This window comes from Haemaphysalis longicornis, unplaced genomic scaffold (assembly GCF_048455015.1).
Source record: "Haemaphysalis longicornis isolate Haplotype H1 unplaced genomic scaffold, Haemaphysalis longicornis Haplotype H1 scaffold_1, whole genome shotgun sequence".
NCBI classification, from domain to species: domain Eukaryota; kingdom Metazoa; phylum Arthropoda; class Arachnida; order Ixodida; family Ixodidae; genus Haemaphysalis; species Haemaphysalis longicornis.
Genome location: NW_027526203.1, coordinates 311,736,684 through 311,752,302, shown reverse-complemented (window position 1 = coordinate 311,752,302; position 15,619 = coordinate 311,736,684). Strand labels below are relative to the sequence as shown.

At 48.6% G+C, this 15,619-nt stretch overlaps 1 protein-coding gene across 4 annotated transcripts in view; it reads left to right on the top strand.

The window, feature by feature from the left end:
• The window catches only part of LOC144170239 (uncharacterized), a 74,991-nt gene that overhangs the window by 23,381 nt on the left and 35,991 nt on the right, over positions 1-15,619 (top strand). Inside the window, exon 1 of one of the 4 annotated variants that reach the window (XM_077699916.1) lies at positions 23-196. The exons of the other annotated variants lie outside the window; for them this stretch is intronic. The gene's annotated coding sequence lies outside the window, so the exon portion shown is untranslated. Of the gene's footprint in view, positions 1-22; positions 197-15,619 lie in introns of those variants that run through there. 4 annotated transcript variants of the gene reach the window in all.

Genomic DNA, 15,619 nt, shown 5'->3' with positions numbered 1-15,619 from the left:
TGCAGATGATGTCTGTCTTGATGGGGTAGTTCACGTGTGGTCGAGGGTCAAGGTTTGCAGTGGCGGCGCTGTTGCTGGGTGCCGTGCGATGGTAGCGGGATTCAAGTTTGAAATGCCGTTGTGGAAGGGAGCGGGAATTGTTGACGGTCCGATGAAGCCAGGCATGAGAAACAGCAGGAACAACTTTGAAGACACGGTGAGTACCTGCATGACGAAGGCAAACGGATTAGGCTGCGCGTTCGCACAGCTACCGAGACCAAATGATATTTAGAGCGAATGACATTTGCTCTAAATGTCATTAATCTAGCGCTACACGACAACACCGAAGGACATGTGAGGCGAATGACATTTAGCGGCTAACTGAGGTTCAGTAGCTCATTCAGCGGCGAAATGAGCAGCCTCGACAGCAGTGGCGCGAAACCAGAGGAGAAAGTTCAGTAATAAACCAAAAAATACTGTTTCTAAAAACTGTCAGCAAACATATTTTACCCCACATATTGTTTTTAAAATAAAGACAAACAAGTACTAGCTAAAAAGAAAATATCGTCCACAATGCGCGCTGTACCCGAATACGGATTTTTCGCGGACTTGTCTCGGCTTGTGCTGCCTTTTCATGTAACCTAAACCGGTGATTTTTCTTATTTTTATTTTAAAAATATTCCTTTGTTATCTTTTCAAAAAATAGTTTGTATGAAAACATTCTACATCGGGACCTTTAATTTGATCTCTCCCAAGCCCCAGTGGCTTCACTTTGACTATCCCAATATATGAGTCACGGGACTATCTCATGACTATAACCAGGAAGCAATTTTTAATTTGTACCATGTTATTCCACTCATCGAGACCTTTAATTTGATACCTCAGAAGCCCTGATGGCATCACTGTCACTGTTAACTGAATCAATGACTCACGGGACTATCTCATGACTATAACCAGGAAGCAATTTTCAATTTGTCCTACGTGATTCCCCTCATCGAGACCTTTATTTTGATACCTCACAAGCTCTAGTGGTATCACCATGACTTAACCGAATTTATGACTCACGTGACTATCATGACTGTAACCAGGAAGGAAGTTTTTTAATTTGTCCCACGTGATTGCCTTTATCGAGACCTTTAATTTGATACCTCACAAGTCCTAGTGACATCAATTTGTCTTTTAACTCAATCAATGACTAATGAATAATTAATTAACATAAATTAGGTAATTAGTTTTAATGAACGCGCGTCGCCCGGACCTAATTTCTGACAAAAAAAATGTACCTGTCATATGACTAACATTATCACGGTAACGAGCGGTTGCACTTTTGAACAACACGACACAATAAAGAAAAAAAAAAAAAAAACGGAAACACGCGTCCTCCACATGCACACGCCAGGGCATGTCTCGACCATTTTTGCGATTTGTTCGGCGGGTGGCGCTGTTGAACGTAGAGCCACTGAATAAGCTACGCTTTGTGACGCTAGTTGAACGGCGCCAGCAGCGCCATCTGTCCCATGTTCGGGCCCGTGTGTAGGCGCGTGCATACGCGCGTGCAACACGCGTTGGCGCGAACGAGCGTCCAAGCAATACGTCAACCGACGTCGGTTCGTAACGCATGTACAGTGCTCACGGATTGTACAGTACAGTGCTCACGCAGTACAGTGTTCACACTGTACAGTGCTCACGCATGTACAGTGCTCACGTTTGTGCGCCGGTGGTAGCCGCCCGGCGGTCCGCGCAGCCAATTTCGCGACATCGTCTGCTCGCGCGCTCTTGTTACGCATGCCCTTCCGATGCGACACAGATAATGTGCCTGCAAGCCACGGTCACGCTTATCTGAATAAAACGAGCGTCTGCACGAAGGAACAGCCAACTTTATTCCATTATATAAACTAAAAAAAAGAGGAGAGGCGACGAAGTACTAATGCACCGCACCACACGCGGACGTGCCTGCAAAGGTGTCTTTCCTTTTTTTAGTTTACATCCTGGAATAAAGTTTGCTGCTCCTTCCTGCAGACGCTCGTTTTATTCAGATAAGCGTGGCCGTGCATTACATGAACATTACTGTGTCGCATCGGAAGGACACGCGTAACAAGAGCGCGCGAACACGATGTCGCGAAATCGGCTGCGCGCACAGCCGGGTACCGTCGGCGCACAAACGCGTTTCAGCACTCCAGGCTCGCAGCGCCCCGCTGTCGCTGCGGGGAACCACAGTCCCGCTCATTGGCAACCGGAAGCAGTAAGCCTGCGTTCAACACGCTCTCATCCTCGCGGTATACCACAATGCAACACCGCAACACCTAGCGCTCACGGGCGTTCACGGGCGGCGCTGCATGTACCGGCGGCCACGCGCTCGCAGTGTCGCGTTTCAATCCGTGAGCACTGTACGTGCTCACTCTAACAAATTTTGGATGTGACTTTAGTCATTCGCTTACATATTTTAGACTCCCATATGTACCAATACATGTCGCCGCGTACGTGTACGTGGTGATAGGGACGTTCTCTTTTCGCGTGATCTTTCGGCGTGGTGTGGAAGCGTATAAGTCCCGCCCCATTCCTTCCATCAGCTTTTCCAGCCGTGAGCAGAGTGCAGTGTTCATAAGCAAAATGATAGAAAAAATTGGCTCAAACTGAACGCAAAAAGTCGGACGACCCCGTCCAAAAGCGATGCTGCGGCGCAGCAGCAGGCGACGCCCGCGACCGGCCGGATGTTCGTGCAGACGTCTCCGAGAAGTGAAACATCAGGGGCCTTCACAATCCTCCCTGTTCTGTGCCTTCACGCTCGCGCGGTGCGAGGAGGTGGACGAAACAAGAGAGAATCGCGACGCGGGCCTGATCAAGGCCTTGGCCTGATACGGTGTCGTCACCCTACGGAAGAGTTTCGGGCCCATTTCACCATCCCCCCCCCCCCCCCCCCAGCCCCTACAACCTCATAGCATAGCATAGCGGCGCGAGCGAAAAAAGCGAAAATGCTGTTTTATTTGCAATAACTCCACTAATACCCGTCGCTTTAACAAAATTCTTGACGGAGGTGATTACTAGGGCATTGATTTATCTCAAAATGTGAGCACCCATGTGTCAGTAAAACCTCTTTCAGGCCCCTTTAAATTACACGGTGACTTCATTCCTGAAAAAAAAGGAACACAAGCTTTTAGGCGTGGTGCTGGACGGAAAACTCACATTCATTCCTCACATTAAAAAAGACAAATGCCTAAAAACAATCAACATTCTTCAAATCCTCTCACACCAGTCTTATGGTGCGGCCAAACAACTCCTCTTACTTGGTGGGAACTCGCTTGGACTATGGGGGTGTACGGGGTCTATGGGTCAGCAACAAAAACAGCCCTAGAAATGCTAGACCCGGTGCTGCACTTAAGGCTTCGCCTCACGTCGGGCGCATTCCGAACTAGCCCCGTTCAGAGCCTATACGTCGAATGCAATAAATGACCCAAAGATAACCAGCGAACGTACATCATCTGTGATATAACCATGTCTCAGCTTTTGTTAAATCGGCCATTTATTTCTACTGCATTCTCACACAGAGTGAGGGAGGAAGCGGCCGAACCAGATGTCTGCTTTTTAGACATTTTTAGACATTGCCGATCTTTTACCGCCATGGCAGCTCCGTGTCGTGCGAGTTGTCGCTTGTGAAAATTGGCAAAACAAAGCGCCGACGGTTGAGATTCTTCATTCAGCACTTCATGTTTGTGCGGGAGAAATACAAGTGTGCCGAATTTTTTAGTGGCGCGTCATAAACGGCCCTTACCGTGTCGTGTGCTGCGCATGGACCCTATTTTAGACCTGAACTCTAAAACCAGCATTTTTACGGCAGAAGCTATAGCGTTTTTGTTGTTTTAAATCACATATAGTCTATCATGAAATTCCCATGTCTATCATCTTCACAGATTCCTTGAGCGTTTTGTGCATTGTCATCCAGGAAGTCTTGGAAAAACCATATTATTAATCTATACTGTATAAAACAATTATGTCAGCATATGCGTTAAACCTCGAAGTGACCGTGTGCTGGGTTCCGGGCCACCTTAGGCTCGCCGGGAATGAGACCGCAAATCAAATGTCCGCTTTTGCTGCACTTCAGTAATTTCGTATCTCACTCAGCTCCATTACAGCCACAAAAGATGTTTTTTTAACGAAAAAAAAGCAAGAAGTATTTAAAAACCTTCAAATTTTGCGCCACAGTAACGTGTTATGAGCAAGAATGACGTCATACCGGCCAACAATAAAACACAATTTTCAGTGCGTTAACTGCACGTTAGCGTTCAAGTGATGCGGTCAAATGGAACTAGAGGCCCCATTACAGACGTCCAGTCATGTCTCGTCGCGACTGGTCAGTTAGGCGGCCGCCAATCGCACAAACAAGGTTCCGTGACGTCATATAAAAGTCGAGGGAAATTGGCTGGGGGGTCGCGACTGCTTCACACGTTTTCTTTAATATCTCCGGTATTTGTTCGAAGATTGCGATGATATTGTTATCATTGTTATCGGGACTAAGCAGTCTTTCTAATAAACCCAACTTGTATTTTGTCTTCATGGCTCTTTTAAAGTTTGGTTCATTCGAAAGATTGCCTTGTTAGAACCATACTGACACCACTTTTACCACAAACTTCACTCAAATAAGCTACATAATTAGGAAAAAAGGGAATGACCATGCGACCCACCAGCTCATTTCCCGCAACAGAACCTATGATGTCACACGAGAATGCTCTGCGATTGGCGGAGGCCGGCAAAAGCAAACGCAAGTTAGGCAGGGCTTACCAGTTTGCATAGTGAGCTATATGCCCGTTAAACATACTGCACATTCCTTTTATGACACTAAGAACGGTGGAGTAAACGGTTGAAGTTCCGAATAAACATGCAAGCGTGTACGCCAATGCGTACCAAACTACCGCCAGCCGAACTCGACATCTCGCCGTCGCGCAGACGAATTTTCGGGTTCGAGGCTCTTCGGGGCCAACGAACCGTCCCAGCACGCACAGCCGCGACCTTGCTTGGTATCGTAATCCCTTCACAGGAGGTTGGCCGTCATATCGCCAACCAGCAAAGGTAAAAAAATTGGGCCCATCTCCCCGCGAGGGGGACTCGAGTAAATGCATCGCATAGGGGGTGGGTGTATTGCGTTAACATTTAGTGTTTGGGGAGTTGGTGGTAGTGAATGCGTTGTATCAGCAGCTTCTTGACGTAGTTTGAATGAGTCAAGGATATAAGGTGCGTTCGTAGCCTTTCATTCTGTGTCGGTTTTGTGGCGCAGTGGGAAGAGCACCATGTACATTGCGTTCCGCCCGCAGGGTCGAGGGATCGAAACCAGGCGCCGGATAGTATTTTTTTTTATATAGTGTAAGGGGAGGGGTGCGGACAACGACGGTGCGGACTACGACGGACGTCAATGCGGGTGACATCGTGAGTTACTGAAATGCTCTGCATTTAAAATAGAAACGAGGGGAGTAAGGAACAGCAAGCAGCGACGAGATAATGGCAGTCGTCGCAGAAGTTTCGGAATGGTGTTGGCTTACTGCTGTTGTTAGGAGCTCGTTTCCAGTTTACAACCACTGAAAACTTCAGTTTGTTCGAGTACTTTACAATGAAATTTCGTTGCTGCGTTTTGAGATGCCCATGTAGTACGGGCAAATCGTCGAGGGAGTGCGACATCCCCGCCGGTGAGGAGATCTCCTTTCATGTGCTGCCCAACGACGAACCTCGGCGAAGCAAGTGGCTACGTTTTGTGAACTTTGCAAACGGAGGAGAAAGAGAGCTAAAGGAAGTACGAGTGTGCTCGCTTCATTTCCGAGGAAGTGCTTGCGGCAGGGACCCTTACGTTAGCTCACTCCTGGGACATGCTGGCGCTCGTCGCCGACTTCGTCAAATCGCCGTCAAAGCGCTCTGACCTTGGGGGAAAAAAATGCCGTACACACCGCGTATTGACGCTCGTATCTTTCTGGTCAGAGCAGAGAGCTCGCGCGAACGGCTTTCCATACACTACACCGGCCAACTGGCATAAGCGATACTGCTACTGAAATTGAACTATTATTAACCGTAACAAAAATACTGCACATACGTACCAGTCTGTATTCGTCCGTTGCGACGGGGCTGACGGGGCAGCGGTGCCGACGGCTGGGCGTTCGTCTGTGTTGGCTATCGCGGAATGGTCGCTTTCCGGTCCATTCGCGTATCCCACAACTCCTTCCGCTCGTGCACTTAGAAGCATTGAGCGTTCGAGTGGTGTGAGGTTGTTAAATGCAAGCCCGAGCTTCTCGGCGAGAGTTTTGTTCTCCCGATCAGGCGATTCCATGACTAGGGCTGCGGGTGCACTAGGTTTTACTAGTATTTTTAAAATGGCCGCCGTCTCGATTTCGGCACGAGTTCCGGTTCCTGTTTGATTCCCGCGTGTAGGTGCTATATGGAGTCGACATACTGAGTATCTGTTTCATGGACCGGCTCGTATGACGCCATTGTTCACGTCACGAAATGTGCAATTTAGCGAGAGATTTAAAATTTTGGCTTAAATTGCCTTATTTCTCAGTGAATAAAGCATCATTTGCTTCCGGGAAAGTGCTTAGGGTACTATGAAACACCTAATCTTTTGAATAAAAACAAACGTTTGTTTTCTCTTCATGGCTCCTTTAAGGAGCCTCTTTGTGCCATGGAGGCAACACGGTTGGTTGCGCAAGACACCAGAAACCATTGAAAATGTCTTCATTGACTGTTGGTACAATGTTTTCTTCTAGGATGCGCTGCAGGGTACGTTTAAAAGAGGTTTGCCAATCGATGCCCATGGTATTCGGTATTTGTTGAACATGATGATGAGGGTGTTCCCCATGATCTAATGCTACTACTAGGCCTGCATAGGACAGGGAGGTGTCAGTGGCAGTCCGTCACTCGGAAATTGATGCGTGTTCAGTAAAGGAGTATTTCCAGGAGGCAATTTTCTCTTTTCATCAAGTGGAAATTAGGCCCAACTACGTGTTCCAGACTGGCTGTCATAAGTGTCATCATCACCAGCCTATCTACGCCCACTGCAGTGCAAAAGCCTCTCCCATAGATCTCCAATTATCCCGGTCCTGTGCTAACTGCGACTAATTTATTCCCGCAAACTTCTTGACCAATCTGTCCTTGATCAATATGTCTTGATCAACCCTTAATGACCAACGGTTATCTTGCCTTCGCATTACATGCCCTGCCCACGCCCATTTCTTCTTCTTAATTTCTACTAATATGTCCTCAACACGCGTTTGTTCCCTGACCCACTCCGCTTTCTTCTTGTTCCTTAAAGTTACACCTATCATTTTCCGCTCCATTGCCCGCTCAGTCGTTCTCAATTTAAGTTGAACCCCCTTAGTGAGCCTCCAAGTTTCTGCCCCGTAGGTGAGTACCGTGAAAATGCAGCTGTCATACACTTTCTTCTTCAGGGACAATGGTAGGCTGCCATTCATTATCTGAGAATGTCTGCCGTACGCACTCCACCCCATTCTGATCCTTCTAATTATCTCTGCCTCGTGGTTGGAATCCGGGGTCACAACTTGGCCTAAGTAGATATATTCTTTTACCACTTCCACTACCTCGCCCCCTATTCCAAACTGTTGTGCTGTCCCGAGGTTATTGATCATTACTTTAGTTTTCTGCATGTTAATTTTTAGGTCCACGATTCTACTCTGCTTGACCACTGCGGTAAGCATGCTTCGCAATTCGTCCCCCGAGTTACTTAGCAAGGCAGCGTCATCAGCGAAGTTAAGGTTATACTGAGGTATTCTCCATTAACCCTTACGGCCACCTCTTCCCAATCCATTGTTCTGAATACCTCTTGTCCCTGTCTGAGGCCCTTCCATATAAGCATTTCACTGCTCTTCTTATGGCGACGGTGGCAGCTGTGGACCCATTGTAGATATCCTCTAGTATTCTTACGTAATGCTCGTCTACCCATGATTCCGCAATGCCTGAATGACTGCTGAGGTTCCGACCGAGTCAAATGCTTTCTCTTAATCTGTGAAGGCTATAGGGGCTGAGTGTACTCCGCGAATTTCTCTATCACCTGATTGATCGTGTGAATATGGTCCATTGTTAAATAGCCCTTACGAAACCCTGCTTGTTCATTAGGTTGACTAAAATCTAAGGTGGCAGAAATTAGTTGGCGATCACCTTGGTAGGTACCTTGTAGACGACTGACAGAAGCTGATCGGCCTGTAATTTTTCAAGTCCTTCATGTCACCTTTCTTATGGATTAGGATGATGTTCGCGTTCCTCCAAGATTCCGGTACACTCGCGGTCATTAGGCATTGTGTCCACAGGATTGCCTCTTTTTCTCATACGATTTGCCCGCCATCCTTCAAGAGGTGTGCTGTTATCTGATAATCACTAGGTGCTTTGCCCCCTTGCATTTATTTCAAAGTCGTCTTTACTTCTTCTGTCGTTACTGTTTCGGTATTATCATGGATGTCGCGGCTATACAGATCTCTATACATATATACAGATCTCTATACAGACCTCGGCTACTATAACTATTTTATCCCTGTTTGTGATGACGTTGCATTGCTTGTCTTTACGTGCGTACATCTGATTTTTCCCTATGCCTATATATATAGACGCCTCTTCACTGCTTTCATGCGGCCTCCGTTCTTTACAGCGTGCTCAAACCTTTCCCTATTATACTTCCGTATGTCAGTTGTCTTACACTTATTGATTAGCTTCGAAAGCTCCGCTGGTTCTATTCTGTCAGCTGGGGTGGAGATTGTCTTGCTCTGCCGTTTCCTAATTAAATATTTTATCTTCCGGGAAAGTTTAACAGTATCTTGTCTAGCGACCCGCCGCGATGCCTCAGTGGCTACGGCATATTGCTACTGAGCCCAAGGTCGCGAGTTCGATTCCCTGCCGCGGCGGCCGCTTTTCTGACGGAGGCGAAAAGCAAAAACGCTCGTGTGTACGAGATTTCGGCGCACATTAAAGATCCCCTGTTGGTCAAAATTAATCCGGAGCCCTCCACTACGGCGTGCCTCATCGCCTTTATAGCGTCGGTGCGTTAAACCCTACAATCAATCAATCAATCAATCAATCAATCAATCAATCAATCAATCAATCAATCAATCCTGTCTAGCGATTATACCTCGGACTTCTACAGCACACTTCGTGATAATGCGTGTAAGATTTTCGCTGGCTTACTGTGTCGTAAATTCTTCCTCCTAGGTTAGAGCTGAATATCGGTTCTGCGGCCCGATCCTGAATTCTTGAACTTTCCGTCTTTTAGCTCATTGAGCTGCTTCTTTTGTACTAGCCTGTTATGGTCCCTCCTCAAATCTAGCCTAATTCTAGATCTTACCACGCGGTGGTCACTACACCTCACCCTTCCGAGCACTTCCACATCCTATACACGACGCCAGGGTTCGCATAGTATGAAGCCTATTTCATTTCTATGCTCCCAATTCTGGCTCCTCCGCGTCCACTTGCGGCTCCCCTGTTTGCAGAAGGAGGTATTCATGGTGCTTAGATTATTCCGTTCTGCGAGCTCTATTAATAAGTCCCCTCTGTTAATTTTACAACCCAGACCATAGTTCCCAACTGCCTTGTCTCCAGCCTGCTTCTTGCCTACCTTAGCATTGAAGTCTCCCATAACAGCGTTATACTGTGTTTTTACTTTAGCCATTGCCGATTCCACATATTCTAGAAGTGTTCAACTAGCTGGTCGTCGTGGCTGGATGTAGGCGCGTAGCCCTGTGCTACCTTGAATTTGTACCTCTTATAAAGCCTAATAAAAAGACCGGCTACCCTTTCGCTATGCTATAGTATTCGTCTATGTTGCCAGCTATGCTTTTATTGACTAGAAATACCACTCCCAGTTCTCTTCTGACCACTAGGCCACGGTAACATAGGACGTGTCCATTTTTCAGCACTGTAAAGGCTTCACCTGTCCTCCTAACCTCGCTAAGCCCTATTACATCCCATTTAATGCCCTCTAATTCCTCGAACAACACCTCTAGACTCGCCTCGCGGGATAAAGTTCTCGTGGGAAACGTTGCTAGGTTCGGACTCCAATGGCGGCCTGTCCGGATCCAGGTACTGTTAGCACCGTCTGCTGCGGCACATGTCTGACCGCCGCCGTTGTCAGTTGCTTCGCAGCCACTGGAGACTGAGGGCCGAGGGTTAATTGGCGCCTATTCATAAGAGGTTCTTGCTCCGTGGTTGTGGCCATTAATTACTACACCAGGGTGGCCAATCCTGCTCTGGTGAGGGAGTGCGTTACCGGCAATGGTCAGCGGGATCAGGCCGCACTCCAAGCCTCCTTCTGCAATTCCATCAACACGCGGGTTTTTTTTTTATCCTGTGGGAACTGTGTGGCACCGGGATTCCAACCACGGTCTTTCTACACGCGAGGCGGATGCTCTACGTATACGCCACCGCTTCACTCTGTCCATATCTGTCGCCGTGCGTATCCGTCGCCGGGATAGCGCAGTTGGTAGCGCGTCATAAGGGTAAACGCTAACAAAGATGAAAACTCTTAGCCACCAGCGTTGTATCCCGAAGTGGGTACAATGATTTTATTTTTTAGCATGGTATTTTTTTGTTACTGATGCCATAGGCGTGCGCAGTGTTCTCGATTAGGGGGGAGTCTTACCGCAGCGCCCCCCCCCCCCCCCCCCTACTATTCCCGACCTCTTCCCACTGAAGGCCTAACGGTCGTAACGCAGTGCAAAGGCGAGGAATGATTATAATATTTTTTTTAAATGAGATAGAATTGCAACGCATACACCATATTTCTGAGCAGAAGTTTTTGCTGTTATGTGTAACAAGGGGAGCAAAGTCCCAATGGGGATGCGGCATCAATTTCACAACGCGCTGTTGAAAGAACTTCCATTCTCCCTAAAGCACAGAAACATACGACACATGTGTCTTTTGTGAACTGCAAAAGAAAAAAAGACAACTTAGTAAGGTGGCGGACTGGGTTAGTTGGTTGTTCATACTGATGATAAACAGCGCGAGACGAGACACGGGGACGAAGAGCAGGGGCACAGGACAAGCGCCGATTCCAACTGATTATTAATTGAAAAAGCTTTATTTCATAAAAACCGAACAATGAAAAGGTTGTCTCAAAGTGATCCAGCTATTCATACAGTGTAGTTGACTAACAAGGCAAACGCATAGCCGCACCTTCACACGGTGAAACCGGTCATATAAGGCGTACACAACATTCACACACTCTTACGAGGCCGTTTTGCTCGGTGCTACGCACGTTATTTACGAGGAAAAATAGAAAGAGGGCAAACTCCGCAGTAGATGCAAAAATGAAAATGTAGGTATAACGTGTTTCTCACAGCGGCCCGCTTTTGGTCCCCGCCTTTCCGGGGCTGAAAACAATCAGCTTTTGGAAGGTAATGTGAGACTTCTTCAGCTTCCATTATCGTGAAAACACACGCGTGGTCGTAACCCTACCGGGCAGGTTCGATTGATTGATTGATTGATTCAAACCTTTATTGGAGGAAAGGGGAGGTCCGGAGGCCGTGCATGGGGGAATGGGAAGTAAAGGAATGGGGGGTAGCAAAGGTCTTCGTCGCACAATTGAATCTCCCTTTTTTGAGCACTCATTTTGCGTCCATGATGCTAATAAGGCTCTTATCAGGATGGGTAGTCACCCCCAGGCTACACTATAGTCTCGCAAGGCCACTCTGTATACCATAATTGCCTAGTGCTAGCAGACGATCGATGTCGTGATTTGGAGGGTGTAGAGTGTCCGTGTCTGGAGGGACGTGACGGAACAAGTCCTGTCTTTGAAACGCGAAATGGGTGCACACCCACGTGAGGTCAGACGATACGTTTTGTTGGCAGTAAGGGCAATATACGGGGGCGGGTGCCCATTCGGGTGGTACCATTTCCTCGTAACAAAGGGCGTGTAGGCACTGTTGGCGATGCTTTTGTTAATGAATATTTCGGCAACCCTGGGTATTTGAAGGTTCTGTGGAAGATATCCTTTTGGAGTTTGACGTAATAGTATAATCTTGCGTTGAACACGCCTAGCATCCAGTTCCAGGCGTGGGTTCATGCAAGGCACGACGGAAGAAGGGAGGGAGGTAATAGAGAGTTTTAGCATAGCGTGCTCCGTCCGCTAACGCTACGGCGGCGGGTAGCGGGGCGTGACTGGGGAGAGCAAATTCGTCACGGTCGGGTGGATTAGTTCCGCGCGGCCTGCCTTCGCCATGCCCGCTCTTTCCCTCCGCTGAGGGGCAACCTCCTCGCACTCCCCGCGCGCGCATGCGCAGTCCGGTCCCGCTACCCGCTAACCTTAGCGTAGCGTACGGGAGCCGCTATGCTAAAACTCTCTAATGAAGCGCTCTCCTTGGCAGCATCATGTGCTGCTTGGTTCCCCGAACAGAAATCCGTGTGACCTGGTGTCCACGCCAGGCGTATAGTTACACAGGTTCGATTGAGTGAAGAAATTGGGAAAGTTTGGCCTGCCCCTAAGATGCTTAGCCGGGGCGGCTGCCCCCCCCCCCCCCCCCTTCCCCCTGTGCGCACGCTTCTATGACTTATGTTTGTAACAGAGGTTCTTGTTCGGCAATAAAGCAAAAAAAATTGATAGTGCAGTCGGATTGACACCGGTTTCATAAGGCGAGGGGCCCAGGTGCGATTCGGCCACGGGAAGAGTTTTTTCACAGCAGAACTGCTGTTTCTGGGCGTATGTGCGGCGTCATCAGAAAATCTCGGGTCATAGTTACTCCCGCCGTTTCCTGTGCTGAGCACGCGCCTCACAAGGAGTGTCCGGCGTTGTCCATGCTTGCGCGTGGCGCTCGCAAAAAATACCAAGAAAACAGTGCACGTGCGTCCGCGCCTCAAGGGGGAGCACAAGACAGCTCGCGCTATAGACGCCCAGTTTGCGAAGCCGGTTGCCGCCGGTTCTAGCGCGTGCTGACGCGTTCCACTTTGGGAGAAATGTGAAAGCCTGCGGACAAAATGGTCCGGGTGAGGAAAATGACGACATACATAGATAGATATGACGATGGCTACTGCTGCACAGGGAAAAGCGACTACGGAACACGTAAATAAACAATTTAAAAGCTAAGGCAATGTGTGGGGGTGTGTCCTTCAGTGCTTACATAGAAAGGAATCATCGAGCTTTGGTTCAAGCCCTGCGCGACTTAGTGCAAGCTTCGCCAATTTTTTTCTGGAGGCGCGCACTCCCCACACCTGCTCGTCGTTTCCTTGCCTCCTCGCCACACTCCCTGACACTACCTGGCCTAGCGTTTTCTTCCTCTCCACTTTGCTACGCCGAGTTTTGAGCGACGCCAGGCACGGATGGAACTCGAGCTTAAACAGCTGCGCTGTTAGAACTGCTCGATTTGATAAATTGGGCTGGTCCTGCTTCACTACAATTTTGTTTGATGAGAAACATCACTGCCTTCACCAAGGAATTAGTCTGTAAAAGAAAGAACTTCCATTGCCTGTACCATAACGTGACGTACCAAATGATGCAGTTGGGCATGCAGCCATATCGATGGACCCGTACACTAGGGTGCATGTATTTAAACACGTTGGAATTATTTTTTAAATCCCCGTACACTTTCTTTCTATAGCCTATTGTTCCTAACTTTTTTACGAAAAAAATAAAAAGTAATGTTTGTAATTTCGAAGTCCATGCATGTCCACAATAAGTTTGTTTGTGTTTCATTTTATTGGCATAAGCCAACACCACAAACTATTCCTATGATGCCACAAGCTCAGTGTGGGCTAGTAGTTCTCACCCATAGTTCTCATATTGAGTTATCACTCCTTGTGCGTAAGCATCTTGAGCTATTTGGGAAACCTAACGTTTCTCTATCATGAAGCGTTGCTTTACCATACGAAAACATGGGATGTTATGTGACAAGAATGAGTCTATGACTATGCATGGCTACTGAAACTTATGGTACAATTATGACTGCGTAGGCACTACTTAAAGGGACATTGAAGTGATTTGTAAACATTGCGGGATTACGAGCGCAAACTGTGTTTGGAGCCTGTAGGCCATGTTTCGACCACACAATATATCTTACACCGTGGTTTCGACCACTCTCGCTGCGTTTACACGCCTTTATTCGCTAGAGAAATCAATTAAAAAATGCTGTTCCCCTCTCTGAATCCTCGCCCATTTTCTGTGGCATTTCGTGTGACGTTACAAAAGGTGGCTGGGCTTGACTGCGCTACTGCGCGGCCCTCCGACCCCCCGACAGAGTCAGTCGGCCCAGCGTTTAGTCCGCCGGCCGCCGACGGGTCGTCGCAATTCGTTCGCTCGGTTGAAACTAAGCCACGACACGTTTCTGAATTTAAGAATGTGCCTTTCTTTAGTTTTTTAGTTTGTGCACTGTATCAGGCTTCAAGTCCAGGTCGCTTCACACAAGCGCACGTGCGACGCTTCGCTGACTGGTACGCTAGTAGGAAAATCTATAAGGTCGATTGAAGGCGGCAGAAGAGTTAGCGACGTTAATATAGGTAATCAAAAAATAAAATCAACTGATTTTTTTTTACCGTGCAGCGTAAAACTAGGGCGCAGGAAGCATTTTTTTTAGCTGGGTGAACAAGCACGTGTCAGCAGAGCGACCACACATCTGCGAACGCTTTTAGAAACGCAGTCGCTAGACATGAGTTTTAGCTAGAGTGTACTAATACACTCTAGTTTTAGCATAGCGGGTAGCGTCCCGCAAGAGGGGCAGCCTCTTCGCCCTCCCCGCACGCGCCTGCGCAGTCGAGTCCATGTACCCGCCGCCGTAGGGTTCTACGGCGGCGGGTACATGGACTCGACTGCGCAGGCGCGTGCGGGGAGGGCGAAGAGGCTGCCCCTCAGTGGAGCGAATGCGCGGGCTTGGCCAAGGCGGGCCTGCGGAACTAATCCACCCTACCGGAACGAATGTGCAGCTGCCCAGTCGGGCCCCGCTACCCACCGCCGTAGCGTTATAGCGGACGGTACCCGCTTTGCAGTTTTAGCAACTCTGCACGCGCAAGCCAAGTTTTAGCCACGCACGCTCTACATACCCGATGCGAGGTTGAGTCGTACGTCGCCCGAGAAAGATAATCCCGAGCATGGGAGGCACTGTCCACTCGCAGAAGCACAACGTCGCATTTCATCGCGAAGCGATCGAACGCGTCCGCAACACACACGCAGAGCTTCGGTCGCGGGCCTGGCTACGCGAATAGCTTCGTTCGGGCAGTCAGCGATGTCACGACGATACAGAGCTGCGCGAGGGCGACGTGCTAACCACGCGACGTATTTAAACACGTACGCAGGAGCAAAGAACTTGGTCCATCGGAAGCAAACTACTGTCCACAGAAGAGCGGAACCGTGGATGGTAGTCGCGCTACTTGCCGCCATGTTGGAAACGCAAGCGGCCTCGCGTACGCACGCTATTTGCTGAAATCTCGTCCGCTCGTCTTCCGTCCGCTAAACGCAGAACCGGCTTAGCGTACGGCGCATGCGTAGTGCTTCTTGCTGTGCTAGTTGGTGAATAGTTGCCATGATTTGAAGCGCAACAAAAAACGTAGACGAAGAAACAGAGTAGACAAGACAGACGAGAATAGCGCCTGTCTCGTCTACTCTGTTTCTTCGTCCGTTCACTAACGCTTTGCCTACGGCAGCGTACGTTCGACTGACGGGCTATATAGCGCGCGTTCT